General features: G+C 35.8%; 1 protein-coding gene and 1 long non-coding RNA gene across 3 annotated transcripts in view; one reads left to right on the forward strand and one right to left on the reverse strand.

Moving 5' to 3' along the window:
* Positions 1 to 15,918, forward strand: part of LOC105147845 (Dual-specificity tyrosine phosphorylation-regulated kinase 2) — a 176,901-nt gene that overhangs the window by 65,719 nt on the left and 95,264 nt on the right. The gene's annotated exons all lie outside the window — the stretch shown is intronic.
* LOC147906645 (uncharacterized) lies at positions 11,591 to 15,907 on the reverse strand. The gene is made up of 2 exons (XR_015548246.1): positions 15,769 to 15,907; positions 11,591 to 14,833 (listed from the first exon to the last, which is right to left on the reverse strand). It is a non-coding gene; the product is annotated as an uncharacterized LOC147906645 (long non-coding RNA).

The raw sequence follows: 15,918 nt of genomic DNA on the forward strand, positions 1-15,918 counted from the left end.
CTTTTAGACATAGTTTGTAGGCGCTTGCATCGTTGGAAGATATATTATCAGTATGAAATAAAGTTAAATATATATACAGAAAAATACTGTACACAAATAATATTTGTTTGTTTCAAATATTTCAAAAGTTTATGTATGTTCACAAATTTGTCATAAGTTCATCACAAGCATCAAATTTATTCAAAATATATTCTAGTAAGTTTAATATTTCAAGAAGATACTGTATATTCAAGATAATACTGAAGATTAAATTAAAATTAGATTTGCTTATTATAAATCACTTTTTTGATCAATTTTATAATTTCTTTAAAAAAAAAATAAATTCTTGTTTTAATACATAATAATAGATTTATAAAATTTCTAATAAGTATTAGGTGTTGGAATTAATTCGTAGCGTTTTACAAGTGATGGGAAGTACTTTCATTAATGTATTTTTTAATGCTCATGTGAAATAAATAACATTCTTTCATTAAAAAACGCTACGAATTAATTCCAACACCTAATATATTTTAAGATTACTGTCAAGAAAATATTCTTTGTTAAAGAGAATCGTTACTTAAAGAAAGAAAGTGTAACTCGAGTGTAAAATCACTTTTCTTAATAATAGAATAATATTTTTCTGTGTATAGACATAGGATGTATTATATATTGTTATTATATATAAGTTATGTACGTAAGAAATTTTACTTGCGACTCTTTCGTACAATTTAGAGCCGATTTTCTTTTAACGAAAATACCGGTACTTATACGATTATGAATTGTAAAACATGAACGAGCAATGAAATGTTATTTTTTTATGTAATTTCAACGAATCTGACTTTAATAGAAATTTAATTTGCGGCTTAATATCGTTGAGATATCTAACGTTAAAAACTATAAAGTAACGAAAAATACTTGTTCGGATACTTAGCGGAATCCCCCTGAAAGAAATACGTTTGAAAGAGAAACCGAATAAGTGACACGGCATTTCGCCTGGATGGGAAATTGGCCGACTCGTTGAATTTTATCGTAATCGTTATCCAGGATGTTTATGTCGCGACGAGTAACTTTCACCCTGGCGTGCGCCACGACTCCGCGATCGCGCGAAGATAGACGTCCGGTCGCGAAAAGGTCCTTGCAGCGGGTCATCAGAAAAATCTCCCTCGGAGAGAAGGAAGGAGAATCCTCCAGTCGACTATCCTCGACTCTCCGGTCGTCCGTCGCGTCGACGTATTTCTTTGCCGGATGACTCGCCATTAACTCGCCTTTAACCCGTTTCGCGCCGAAACGAGCGATCCTCTGTCAGGATCCTGCTTTTACGATCGTTTGCGTGATCAGTAGAACACAATTCGATAGAGACGACGACGACGAGATCCTTGCTTCGTGGAACGCTGTAGTTAGCAGAGTTCGATCGGAGAAAGACGGAGTTGAAGAGTTTAACCAAGAGCGGTAGCTTCATAAAGTAGCATCTTATCTGTCTTATAAATTAATTTTTATGGTCCTAAGGTAAAACTCGCACGGCCTCCGTGCTTAATTTATTGTATTTGACGTGTATAATTTATTGTATTGTATTATCTAGATTGTATTATAAGGTACAAAATTTTTTAAAAGAAATTTAGAGCTTTCTAAGAAACGTTGCAATTTTTTGAATATTACTAAATTTATTGTTGAACTTTCGACCGATAAATCGAAGCTGAGAGATTCGCGAAGTAGCATCGAAGATCGCGATGTCACGCGATAAACGCGGTTGGGAGATTCCATCGAGCTCTTATCTTGCGTGAAAGGCAACGCGATTACATTGATCAGTAATCGTTGGACAAGAATTCACATCGTGTATTATGCGGTGACAGACGGAATAGATGAATGTAGAGACGGTGTGCACTTATCCTCGACATCTTACGATCGCGTGATTATTGCGAATAACCGGGAGCATTTCGAGCGTGATACACGTCATACGATAAGAATAATGCACGAAATTAAATTTTGCTGCATTCAAATTGGGTATAATCGCAAGTCAGATCAACTACTTGATAATTTTTAGTATTAAATATCTTAATGATAGAGCTGCAAAAAAAGGTTGAAGTTTTATTAAATCTCATTAATTTTTATAACTGATATTCAATATTTACAGTTTACTGATTTGTATATTTAACTGACATTTGATAATTTTTTCATTAAAAATAATCTGATAGAAGCTGAAACGTTTGTATATTTAGAATATTTGCCATATAATTTTTAGTATTAAACCTGACTTAGTTCGTTAACGTAAAATCTAGTTATTATTGTGCTTTCATTTGAATTTTATTAAAGTTTTTTATTTAGAATTACACAGAAAATAAGATTTTATCCGTGTTCGTTGGTGAAAAAAGGTAGTTGCAGTTATACGAGATCCAGTTCTATCGAGTCTCTAATTTAGTCGAGCTCGACATGCAAAACGGCAATATATGCTGGTACTATATCTCGAAATGCGATGTCCTATGTACAGATCGAGTTCATCGACATTAGCCACTTCTGTGCGTAATCGATAGTGTAGGGTCTCCTATGAATAGAATTATAATGCGCATCACAACACCGTCCGCATCACAAACCTCCAACCGGTATCGATCCTGTGACCCGAGGAAGGCCTCACAGACGAAGAGCCGTTTCTCTATTTGCTCAATTGAATCCAAGCAAATATGCGGTAAAGCTACGCACTCGTGCGTATGCGGAAGGGCAAAGGGAAAAAATGCACGTACATGCATAACTTTCAAAGACCTGTGGCGAAATCGAAGATAATTTAACGAAAAACTCGTGTAGGTATTATTAATCATGAATTTATATATAGATCGGTATTTATATCATGAATTTATATATAGATCGGTATATCTTATATTTAAGATCGTCTTAAGTCGCTGATGCGGCCCTCTGATTGGTTCATGACATCTTAAGATTACTTAAGACGGTCTTAAATATAAGAATTGACTAAGAATATACCGGGCCAGAGTTTCACAACTCATGGTTAACTCTTAATCGAGATTCATAACTTATTCCTCATCTTTTTCTAATGCTAGAATTGGAAAGAGATGAGAAATAAGTTGAACCTCGGTTAAGAGTTAAGCGTGAGTTGTGAAACTGAGCCTTAGTGTTATATACGCTGTAGATCAGACCTATCCAATTTGAGCGTCGGAGTCGCAAAAAAATTTAATGTGATTAAAGTTAAGATTTCATAGACTCTAAACTTTACAGTCTTTGAAGTCTTACCCTTATTGATTTTTGTACGTCAGTGGCTTTGCTTTTTGGCTTCGGAGCTCAAATTGGATAGGCCTGTTGTAGATATATCGCAAACCAAACATGATACCGGCCTCAAGATTCTCGGTCTTTCGTTCATTCGAACTTTGAATTGGTCACGAGGTTGAAACCAGCGATGCCGGGTTACAAGTTCACACGCTTTCCAGGTCGTGGCTCATCGTATACGCGCACGCACGTACAAATCCAACGGCTTATCGCCGGGGATAAGTGGAAGCACGTGCTGGTGCGCGGGGGGTACCTACTGTTTGAATTGGACAGCCGCCCTGCGGCTCATCTTCGCCCTTTCTTTCCTCGCTCTGATGAACGTGTGTCGAACGTCCGTTCGTTATTTTTAGGACACGGGGCACAGCGTGCGCGGCGCGGCGCGGCGTGCCAAAGGGAGGAAGTCGTATTTCTAACCTTCCAGTATCTGCTCTATTATTAGTGAATGCTGGAGAGGTACCCTGGGCTTAAACTGGGTTTCCGTTTGATTTTAAACACCGCGCGTTCAACGGAGAAGCACCTCCAGGCGTTTCGCTCTCGCCACTACTCGCTTGGCTCTTCTTTCTTTCTCATTCCCTCTTTCCCGTTGTTTCCTTTCTCTATCGTACGTTTTCAGAGCGCGCACGTTCCTCGCACGATGGTTTCATCCATATAAATACGACGACCGTATATCCGCAGATTTGTTTACGGTCGCGTTTACCTATTAATCGTACTATTTCAACCGTGCATTACCTCTCGAATGTTATTAGCGAACGTTAGAGTTATACCCGCCGGGATTACCGTGTGTTTCTGAATATTGATGAATATGGGGACGTTAATTGTATTAGGAGGGTGAATGTAATTCCGATCTGAGAATCGAATGTCCCTTTAATGACTACAAATTTGACTGGATCGTTAATGCACTATTATGTAAATTTCCTACACAGTTCTCTCGTTTCTCATTCTCCGATTATGTAAGAGGATTATCGTGCCACGAAACAAAATTACGATAACCATTAAAATTATTGAAATTATTGAAGATTCTCTCAGATGGGTATTTTAGTACTTCTCACGGTCGGGACGCTCGTTGCCGGCTCTTTTAGTTCTATAAAATCGAAACATCCTAGGTCAGGGACGCGTAACCTACGCATCCGGTTCAGACGTGTGCATTTTCACTGTCGTTGAAAGACATGCAGATTACGGCCGTCTTCAGACGGAAAATTATTAGTGATATTTATACGCGGCCGGAGAACGTGACGTTAAATTTATATGATTTCGCGCATGGCAAAATGAGAATCGCGGATATGACCGTGAAGAGATTTCATAGAATTACACAAATGGCGTAACGACACGTCGTGAAAAGAACGGACGTAAATCTAAACGCACGATATTCTTTTTTCGATCTTTAAAACGCAAGTTCAAGTACGCTGTGATAAAATCAAAATGCATTAAAACCTGTTTCCAGCAATGTAGATTAACTTTAATCTCGAATGCACATTTACTCTTCATCTTTTTCTAGTTCTAAGAACTAGGAAGAGATGGAAAGCGAGTTGAAAGGAAATTAAAGTTAATCTGCACTGGTAGAAATATGCATAAGAAAAAGGTGGGTATTTTGAATGAATGAAAGAGTTTCTCAGAGGAGTTTTATAATTAAATAGCATATCGCATACATTGAAAGAAATTCCCTTGCAATTTCTATAATTTTCCTCGCGCAGTTTCGTCGACTGGTGGCAAATTACGTATCGCGTACGTGAGACGTAGAGTTGACGCGGTTAGACGACTCACGGTGATGCGCGCGAAAGACCGGCGACAGAAGTGGCGATGACTACGAGTACGACGGGAGAAAAGAGCATATCATCAGGTATGCGGCTGCCGTATGTCGTACAGACACGTGCAAGGTGCAGGGAGGAAATAATCGTGTAACACCACGTTGGAAATAGAACAAACCGGTCGCCGAAAAAACACTCGTCTGTGTTATTACCTAGAATATACTTTTTAATGCGATTAGCTTTGCACGCACGGTTTTGCAGAAATAATTAAAAACTTAGCTAGATACATACAGATTTGAAAATAATTTTGTCGATAATATTATGGAAATTTAATGGAAATTAAATTCACATTTTGGACAATCCCTGAGGACGATGAAGTTTGATTAAGGTTTTGATATTCTTTCAAAAATTTATCCACGTTTCTCTTTACAACGACAACAATTTTGTAATCTTGTTTAGTATCGTATTTTAGCAATTACGTAAAATTTTACTTCATCGATTTAATATGAGTTATTAAAGAGGATCCTAACCATGAATTGAAACACTTAATTGTTTAATTGTGTTTACAATAAATATTTTTCCGCGATATTATCCTGTGTTGTACTTTGAGAGGTTTTTTTATTTTTAATTTGATTTGTTTTATTTGAGCTTATTTCATATTTAAATTGTTAAATATCGTTGAATCAAAATAATTATATAGGACTCAAGATGCTGTTAAGTCTGGAACACAGATCTTTGCATAACTCATAATGCATATGATATAACATGACAATTAACTTAATCAAATAATCAAAGATAGGACCGTCATATATCAAATATCATAAACTAATTATAGCTAATAAGTATTTTATGTAAATTCAATATGACGTCTTTATGTCGGATTAGTCCATCAGTCATTTTGTGTGTAATGACCTTTATTCATTTCATGAAAAAGAAAGATTCTAATTGGTTGAGTCTCTTATATTTTATGCATTATGCATAAGTTATGCATAAGACTGTTTCAAGCTTTATTCATTAAGGAGTTTTGGAATAACGTGAATTCAGATACGATAAACGCTAAAGTTATCAGTTATCCTTTTCTTAAGTAGTTGTTAAGAAGAAGATTACCTGACCTTAGCGTTTATCGGATTTGAATAAACGGCATTGCAAAAACTCGCTTTGTTCTTAAGTATTCTACATAATTATTTTGATGATCCAACAAAATTGTTTTCATCTAGCTGAATTTTGTAATACTTTAGCAAAACTGTTTTTGCCCTGCGCAACATTATCAATGTTGCAAATTTAAATCTTTAATTCAGTCAAAGTACAAAAAAATTGGTTGTTTTCAAGAATTTTCTTATGACAAGGCGTGAGAAAATTCCAATATTCGAAATTCGAACGTCCTCAGAAGTATAACTATGCTCTAGCGAGTTCTCTTTTTTCTTACGACCCCGATCTCGCGTTTAATCCGTCGTTTCAATTGATCCCGCATCCCGTATTCATTGCTTTCGTGAATACGAGAACGCACACGTACACGTCCGGGGTGAGTAATACTTCGGCAGTCGGGTGTATATCACAACATAATATCTCCGTGTAGGAGTTATCTTCGCTTGATTTCTTTACGTGCCACGCATCTGGACATGAACGCGATGTTGGAAGCACGTACAGAATAGGATGGACGGAGTTCTTTTGCTGATCGCGCGAATAGCGCGACACGAGGAAAATTATTACAAATGATGTTGCAAGAAGCGTGTAAGTTTCCCGTCGCACATAGGAGTTTAAACTTATCTCAAGAATATGTCGATATTTCTAAAAGCTTCCTGATATGTCGAAATCTTTAGTATTCCTCTACGAATGTATTACATCATCATGAAGAAATATTATACGAAGTATATATCTCTGATATTGAATTGTCATAAGAATCATCCATGTAGTGTCGCAAGAACGGACAAACGTTATTATGATTGACGTACAATAAAAAGAAAATCTGAGGCGAACATCTATAGGTGAAACATAATCTATAGGTGACAATAGGAAATATCGTGCTTGTGAAGGATCGAAGTGCCTTTGAGAGCCGTTTCATCTTGAATCGCCCTGTAGGGTCCGGGAGAGAACAAGACTATCTATAAGATAGAAGCCACGAGATAGACCTCTGACGGTGATATCTCACGGTGAGATCTTCAAGCCCGACCGTGTCTGTCATTGCGTCGAACCAGGGTGATTTATCATTATTGAAATACGGGCCATTTGAGCCATCGTAGTCCACTCTCGCGCGACATGCGACGTTTCTTCTGGCCGGGAGTCCCTTTTGTGCTCCGCTTCGCGCTTCGTACATTTGCTTTCCACTCGAAAGTTATTCAAATCAACCTTAACGATCGCGAGATAGAGTTACCCGAGCTGAAATTATGATTTCCGAGGTAATAAATGTATCATAATATAATAATGGGCATTTTATTAATTGTTTTATTGATTGTCACAATTAAAAATTATTAATAATCTAAATATTTAAGAAGGTATATACAGTTTGTACACAGAAAGAATGGCTTTGCTGAAGTATTTAAAAATTTATTAGGTGTTGGAATTAATTCGTAGCGTTTTACAAGTGATGGGAAGTACTTTCATTAATGTATTTTTTAATGCTCATGTGAAATAAATAACATTCTTTCATTAAAAAACGCTACGAATTAATTCCAACACCTAATAGTTAGATCACATCTGAAAATCATTTAGTTGAGCTATTAAAGTGTTAATTGCGTAGGACGCTCAAGTTATTAGAATGTTAAAACTTTTTACAGCATTACTCATCATGCTTGATCGTCCTGCATAATTATTTTGATGGACTAATAAAATTATTTTCAAATTTATTTATAGCTCATTTTTTTAGATACTTTAAAATAATTTTTTCTGCGTACAAGAACGTCTCTCGGCATCCTTTATATAGGATAGTCACAAAATTAAAAATGTCAGGAAAATTGAAAACAGTCAGAGAAATCAAGGAAATGTCAGAGAATTTTTGTAAAATTTTGTGAAATTTAAAATTCTTTAAAAATTAAAATTCTTGAAATTTACAACCTTTGAAATTAAAAATTTTCGAAAATTAAAATTTTTAGCTTTAAAAAAGTTTAATATGCGTACATCACATTTACACAATTTTAGAATACTTAACAATTAAATGCAAGTAGCGTCGACAATATTAATATAAGTAATTTACGTAATTGCTATGTTAAACTTTCTTTGGTTTTCAAATCAGAAAAAATATAATAAAATAATATAAAATATAATAACGAAAAAAATATAAAAAAATATACAAAAATTTCAAAATATTATTATTGAAAGCATCAGGGAAAATAATGAAATTTCGTCTGTAAATCAGAAAAAAATCGATTACAGAATTTCAGGATAATGAATTTGTAACAATCCTGTTTATAAAAATTTATTATATATTGCTTTACGCAAAGTAATACTGATTGAAACAGTATTGCGCAGTGAATTGAAAGTTATTTTTAAAATATTTATTTCACTTTCATATTGGCGGTATCATCGCATGTCATCTTGCGAGAAGGTGATATCGTGGCGAGCTTGCCTCGAAGCGAGTCGAATAAATTTGCAATCGCGCGATAGTTTGTTTTTTTTCCTTTGCATTCGCAACCGATGCAACGAGCATCGCATGCGGCGGACGTTGCCCATCGGCCGAAAGGTTGCACCCGCGACGCGTATCGTCATAAATTTTATTCTCTTCAGCAACTTTCGCGTTCATTCGCGCGCCTGTCTGCCCGCGCGTAAAAGTTTTTGAGATAACGCTCAACGGCGCGGACCGGTCACGATTTAATGATGTTACGTTAAACGAAATTTATCCGCCTGCACCTTCCTACCTTGTGCATGGACTCGTTGGTCGATCGGAACTTGCGATAAGCCTCGGTTCTCTCCCTGTCTTTCTCTTTTTGTCCCGCGGGCGCCGATCTGAAATTGCTCGTTGCGAACGCTAATTGTAACGGTGCCTTTTATAATACATCGTCTCGGCGCGATTACGAACGGTTGGTTGGCGAAATCGTTTATCACAGAGTCCGTAGCTGAGAGATATAAGTGGTGGAATTAGATTAGGAGACGGCTTAAGAGATTAACCACGATCAAAATCCCTGGAATCCCTGGACAGTGCATTTCCGCTTCTCTTCTTATTCCCTCCTCTCGAAATGAAATTTCTTTTTGTCAACACAGATGGTGATCGAATGCACTTTGGTACAACTGGATCCGGGCACATGGCGTTACTCCAGGTCTGGAAGATAACGCCATGAGCAAACAAGCGGATTCCGGCTTATACCGATGTTGTATGTTCACCGATAGTTCAAATTTTAATCGCAATCTATTCAGCGAGAATGTATTTTTATTTAATTATTCATTAATTAGATAATAATTTCATATTTTTTTAAAATCTTATTAAGGACTCGCATCTTTTTCCGTCTAGCGGTAAACTCTGAGAAATAACACTGTTAACATTTCTTCCTGCACCATCAGGAAGAAATTTATTTATAACGTACGACGTATGTTTGCGTTTAACGGGTGTCTTTCAATACGGCATCTCCGAGAGATGTTCGTGACACCCTCGGGCAACCCGGTTGAGAGTCGCTGCGCGGACGATACAGTATATTTCTCATATTTTTGCCAAGCCCTCCCCTTCGAGAAAGAGAGAGAGAGAGAGAGAGCAATCAAATAAGATTATTACATTCGCGGCGAGAGACTACAACGTTGAGAACGGACGTGCCGGTTGATCGAAACGCAGCGTCTCGCGCGAACGATCCTTCGAAGACTTTTCTTTTTAGAGCGCGGTTAGCGCGCTAATGAACTGACAAACGACGGCTACCTCGAGTTCCGGTTATTAAACCGCAAGACCGCTGCGGTGTGGAAAACAATGGGTTTGCATTTAAATGACCGATCTCAAACCCTATTTACATCGAATGCATATTAAACGTGTGTAGCGTCGATTTATGATCTCGTTTCATAAAAATAGAGAAACAGAAGGTAATAAGACTTTGAAGAAATTGCTCTCGATGTTAATTGTTTTTTTTTTAGAAATTTTTTTATTTTTTAAAGACAAAATTTTATAAACAATTATTTTTTAATAAGTAATTTCTGTTTTATTCTTAGTTGTAAATTCTTTGCACAAGATAACAAATGAATTTGTTACCATTGTGGGTGTAGTGGGTACCTGCAATATGCACTCTGTTACCGACGGGTCAAATTCTGCTTTATCGAGGCAGGCAATCGCGATGTAGTCCACAGGCAGTCGTGAAGATGACAGTACCAATATTTTTTTTCAGTTGTTAACGAGGTTCCTCGCGGAGGTGATTACTTAGACCGGTATTTATAAACGATTTATACATTTAAAACTATCTTAAGTACAGATTTAAGATATAAGAAGTCAATCAGACGGCTATAGTATTATCTTAAGACGTATTATCTTAAGATAAGAATGGTTTGAATATCGCTCTTAAACTTTGCAATCTCATGGACCTTCGACATACATCTTCATATGTTTAAGCACCCACAGGCACATCTTTTTGTAAGTGACAATTTTATAATTTAAGAAAAAGTGGAAGCAAAATGAAATTTCATTTCCATCTTTTAAAAAATGTTGATAGTTGTAATTTAAAAATTCAACACACACACATACACACACACACATACACACACACACACACACACAGAGAGAGGGGGGGGGGGCATTTTCATACATTTAGGATTCATATACACACTTAACTGAAAAAATATGACTAAGATACATACCATCTAATTCAAATAGAACAAGAACGAAAAATAAATTTTATTTTCATTTATATTCCTTAAAAAAATGTCAATGATTAATTATAATTAATGTTGATGATTAGCTGTAATTTAATAATTTGCCATTGAAACTTTTTATATACGTGTTTAAACAAGTATAAATTGTTTGCAAATTGTCTAGAGCGATGTAAAAAAAAAATAGACAAATCTCCATTTATTTTTCCGTATAACTCGATATTTTATCTCCATTCGCATAACGGGGCACATTCATTCGCGCGTACGTGAAAATGTTAGACGGATGATAAATGCGAGTCATTATATCTGATTATATAAATGAATGTAATTGCATAAATATTCGTCCATGTGATCCGCGGTAACGTACAGGGTTTTCAAAAAATGTTGAAACTTCCGCCTCTCCTCCGACTTGACGCTCAATCACACTGTCAAATCTATCTACTCTCTCCGGGAATGCGGGTATACGATTTTCAACTCGTCCGGACGTCTGGTCGACGAGATTTAAATTCCTGGTAGAATTGGCCACTGTAACGCCGTTAGCATTGTCATGCTAAATGCTCCTCCTTCCCGCAGTTTAACTGTAATACTGTATTTCGTCAGGCATCTAAAGAAATCCCTGGCAACCGATCTCGTAACCGAGCTCGTGTAAAGTTAGCAGCTGACATATTTATTTTTTACGTTTCGAATCGAGCCAACTCCTGTAAATAAACAATGATACTGTAAAAAGAAACGTTATACATGTACAAAAATTATTTAGAATGGACAAAAATATACAATATACGTCTATAACGTTTCTATTATAAATTGTATAAATTTCATGCTTGTTGAGTATGTAATTTTATGGATCTTTATTTGTAGTATGTTTTTAGTAGACTTACATAAATATTTATACACTACATATTTATACACTATTTCTATATAAACTTACATAATAAATATTTATACACTACATAAATATTGTTATTAAGCTGGATAAAAAGTTGGAGAAAAAGTTCATTATTTCTTTTTCAAGGAATTTTAAAGATTAGTTTGACGTGTAAAATCATCTTTGTTAAACAAGATATTAATTAACTCGTTCTTTTCTACTATTTTTTAGATTCATTATTTCGTTCTTATTGAGCACAATGTTACATTAAATAGCGACTTATTGAAAAAAAAAGAGATTTTTTTGCCTAATTCAGCATTAAGTAGAAATAACTGAGTCTCGCTATGCTTGCTTGGGAATTGCGTGCAAATTATTAATTCGTGAATGTCAATACGATAGGTATTAACTGTAAAATATAATAAATATGATATAAACATAATAATTATAATAATTAACTGTGACATTGTTTGTAACATTGTTTGTTAAATAATACATATATAATTCGACATAAAAATAATCTGACTTTTCCAATCGAATGATTTTCGAAATATGTTTCTGTTAAATATTGTTTTACATTCATTTAATATTAAATATCATGGATGTACGTAACATAAATATAATTATCGTAATGTATGCATGAGTGATATTTAAAGTAAGCTCTTTGACTTGTCCGAATGAACTCTTGTAATCAGTAATCTCGTTGATATATGAGGGCGTTGATATACTGTTGCTCTGGTATTTGTAGATCGTTCTTGTGGATGCAAAGTTACGGATGCTTAGGGTTTAATATTTTCATGGAACTCATTTGAGACGCTTGGCGTTCCAGTTTCCGCTTTTATTGCGTCGTAAGTATGGGTGCCTTGGCGAGTAGGCCGTAACGACATAATGTGGCCTAATACGCGACAGTTTGATAAGAGTTTCAGGTTGAAGTGAGCTATTTCAACGAGCACGTTCCATCGTGGCAGCTTCATATACAAGTAGAAGTAACTTTGTTGGTTTGATTTAGAAATGCTATTAACTTTTAAAAGCAGATTATTTTGCAATAATTTCTTCCTCTTAAGGTAACTTTGACATTTTAAAGATCAGATAATTGTAATAAAAGTATGGCAATTACGAAATTCTACTCTGAACTGATCTATGATGATTGACTCGAGTCGTCTCATCTCTCTTATGTTAGATTAGATATTCGTGTATATTATGTTTCACATTTGAATCGCAAACTCCTATACTGAGAAAAATTTCTGTTGAAAATAGATGAACCTGAAGATTCTGATCATATATATCAATCAGAATTCTGATCGTATCGATCAAAATTCTGATTATCGCAATTAGAACTATAATAAATTCAACCAGAAAATTCTGATTTTCAATTAATGCAACCAAATTCTTTTTTCACTATAGATTCGCGTATTGCGATGTGCGTGTATGTCCTATCTCTCAAGTCTCTCAAGTCACTCGCGAGATCGAAATAATTATGCGACAAGGAACGGAAGTGCGATTGTACCGATGCATAAGATGTAATTCGACGCCGATGCAACGATGAAGGGATCCTTTGTATCTATATCGTGGTGTACGTTCGCCACTCATACGATCGCATACCATCGGTAATCACGATACGTCAAACGCGCCACGTCGGTCGTGTCGCCTGTCCGTTGCGAAGCTGTGCGATATGCGGAACTACTTTCAGTAATTCGTAACGTGATTGCGAGTGGGCACGGCGACGATCTGTAGGCCGTATATAATCAGATAACAGACTTGACAGCAGTGAGAGTGGATCGACCCTTTTCATGTAACGATCGTTTTTCCGTGGGCTGTCGATCGTTTAGTGAATGAAATTTGAGATATTTACAATAAAATCTATGAGAAAAAGTGTGTGAGGGAAAGAGAAAATGTTTAAAGTAACACTCGACGTTTTCTCCAAAGTTACGTGTGAGTTGTAATGTAATCAACTGTTTAACTGGTGATAAGAAGTTAATGACGTTCAGTATAAGTTTCTGTAACGCTTTCAAATTTATTCGTTTATAATATATGTATGTATTAGCAAAGTAGAAATCACTTACTAATAATATCGCAGAACGTGCTGTACGCCCTAAGGGACGCTGAAATCCCGAGGCCACGCTTTATTTTGAAGCGAGAGTTCACAGGAACAGCGCGCAGAAACTCTCGTGGACACAGGGAGCGTTAATTAGCTCTTTTCTAACAAATAAAGCAAAAGTTTATATTTCACACCCGCAGGCCGCGCGTCGGAGAACACGGTTCCAATTCACTATATAATCAGAAAATCGGAAATCTATTTATCTTTGCGTTTGTTTTGCATTGGGTCGTGCAGCTCGTTTGCATAAAAGCACGTTTAATTGATCGCCACCACTGCAAAGCGGAAGAAATAACTGCGGTCGCATCGTGGATTCGTATCGCGTGTATCGATCTCCGTGTATAACGCGACCAAGCGTAACGTGAAGTCGAAAGTCGGATATAGTGACATCGTCGTTCCCCAAGATGCTTGGGGAAGCTTCCATGACATGGGGCGTCGCCGGATGTTCTCACGAATTTGTGGAAAAATTCATTCAACGTTCAAATCTGTTACTAATAAAATCAAGAAGGAGCAAGCCGAGTCAATGACTTAGAAATGAATTAAGCCCGGTTTTTTTTTCATTTTCTTTATTATTAACTTGAGACTGGATGATAATGTAAAAATTGTATTTTTTTTAGTTATTGTTAATCATTAAACTGCTAATTTTGTAGTGAGTAACTTTTAAAGTCACATTACAAAATCAGTGATTAATTATAGCTAGAAAAACAATTTTTATATTATCATTAGGTTAAGTGAAGTTAAGCTAAATCACATTAACTAGAAAATGAAAAATAGATCTTAGATTAAATGCATGAACGAACCGATTTCGGTGATATTCATGATTATAAAAACGTTAAAGAAGTTAAACTACTGTTTATTTTCTTGAAGTTATTAATATTGATACTGTTATATGGTTCTTTGTAGTATTAGATCTAATCCTTAAAGATACATATGGACTGTATCTTATTTTCTATAAGTAGCACGAGTTCGAAAGTCTTGTGCAACAGTCCGAAACGTACAGACACGTTATCGATTTTGTTAATATCAGCATGGCTAAACTGTGGGGGCGTTTGCTGGGGTATTCCCACGGGATCCCGTGAAAAAGGCACTGATCGCGAAAACCTGTTCCTGTGGATGAAATAAAAGCTGTTTAATTTCTAGGAATAGACGATTGTACTAATTAAAAGCGAGGAGACTCAAGGAGCACTGCGTGATGCGAACACGGAAAGGTTTACAGGACGGTTTTGCAGAAGTATCTAAAAATTTAGTTAAACGCAGTTCTGAAAATAATTTTGTTGGACTATCAATAATTACGTAGGACGCTCAAACTGGTTGTTAGACTGCCAAACCTTTTTGCAGCGTTACTCATCATATTTGAGATTCCAGTATAATTATTGTATTTTGATAGTTCAATAAAATTATTTTCAGATTTATATTTAGTTAAATTTTTAAATACTTCAGCGTAAAATTCAGCGTTCTTTTCATAATATGTCGCAAGTTTATAATCTATAGCTTGTTCTTTATATTTCTTTCTGACTGTATGATAACAGATACTTATGTGGCATGTTATAATTTATTAAATTTCTGTACTTTATCTCTCGAATTGACTGCGACTATCTCTTACATGATTCCTCGATTTGCTCGACTAAATGATCAACTTTACTGGGCGAAACACCTAAAAATTTTTACAGCGCGAATATTTATTTTTGAAATTCAATCTTTTTGAGATGGAGATATAAATATAGAGTTCTCAGAGCATGAAAATCGGGAAAGTAGAAGTTTCAAGTTGTACAATAAATATAGTGAGTCTACCAAGCTATGCTAGCTCTCATACATATTTGCATTTCATAAATATATTTCTCGAAAGTGTAACGATAAAGATTTTGAAGGCAGTCCTTTACCTTGAAGATAAGTGTGAATATAAGAAACATCTAAGTATAAGAATTTAACAATAAAAATAATAAGATATAGCTGTTGTAAAGGAAGCTGTTGTGTAGGAAATTCTACGGGTGGGGAAATATTTATGTTTATTAGTGTACAGGATACTCTGTGAGAATATATACCTCAATATTGTCGAGACAGCAATTGCTTCCCACGAGGGGGGGGGGGAGGGGAGGGGGCGGAAGAGAAATTTATTCAGCCTGAGTCCTTCGAGCTGTATCCTCGAGCCAGTTGGTTAATTTCGAGTAGGTCGACAGAGATGCGTGGATTAC

This window comes from Acromyrmex echinatior, chromosome 19 (genome assembly GCF_024713525.1).
Source record: "Acromyrmex echinatior isolate Ae372 chromosome 19, ASM2471352v2, whole genome shotgun sequence".
NCBI lineage: Eukaryota > Metazoa > Arthropoda > Insecta > Hymenoptera > Formicidae > Acromyrmex > Acromyrmex echinatior.